This window comes from Megascapheus bottae, chromosome 1 (assembly GCF_031878675.1).
Source record: "Megascapheus bottae isolate mThoBot1 chromosome 1, mThoBot2.hap1, whole genome shotgun sequence".
Lineage (NCBI taxonomy): Eukaryota > Metazoa > Chordata > Mammalia > Rodentia > Geomyidae > Megascapheus > Megascapheus bottae.
In genome coordinates, this window is record NC_143509.1 from 76586123 (window position 1) to 76586820 (window position 698).

A 698-nucleotide genomic window follows, 5' to 3' on the forward strand; every position below is an offset into this window, starting at 1 on the left:
CCCTCCTCTTCTGCTAATTCATCTTTTTCCTCCTCAAACTCTTCCTCCTCTGCTTCCTCTTCAAAATATTCATCATCATCTTCCTCTTCTTCCTCTTCAGCCTGTTCCTCCTCCTCTTCATCACTGCTGTTGATATTTCTGTCAGATCTTCCAGTGCCAATGCTAGTACACTTCCAGGAGTCCCTTCTGGGACTCGCTGGGGGTGGTTGGAAATGTTGAAGGACCAGCAATAGGTGGCTGAGGAGAAGGAGTCGGGAAAGGGGGAGGCCCTGGGGCTGCAGAAAGTTATTCAGGCTCCTCCAAAAAACTGTGACACACTTCACGAATTTCCATGTCATCCTTGCAGCAGGGGCCCTGCAATCTTCTTTGTATCGTTACCATTTTAATATATGTGCTGCCCAGCCGAGCACTGAATAAGACATATTTGACAAGGTTCAATTGGACATGTGTGTCAGATAGTCTGTGTTATTCACAGTGCTCGCTCTCATGGCCTGTTTAAGATGGTATCAACAGACATCTGCATAGGCAGATAAGCAGGCGATAAGGGAATTATATACTAAGTCACTTCATCAGGGTTTTCAAACCTATTTACATAATGCTGTCTTTTTATTCCATTTGAGAACGTTAATTGTTAGAGTATTCACCGAACATATTTTCTCATAAAAAAGCCAGTCCATTTAAATTTTCTTAAGTTCCCC

At 43.4% G+C, this 698-nt stretch overlaps 1 non-coding gene across 1 annotated transcript; it reads right to left on the reverse strand.

Moving 5' to 3' along the window:
* Window positions 1–303: 303 nt before the first annotated feature.
* On the reverse strand, window positions 304–410 carry LOC150069494 (U6 spliceosomal RNA). The gene has a single exon (XR_016538445.1). It is a non-coding gene; the product is annotated as a U6 spliceosomal RNA (small nuclear RNA).
* Window positions 411–698: the final 288 nt, after the last annotated feature.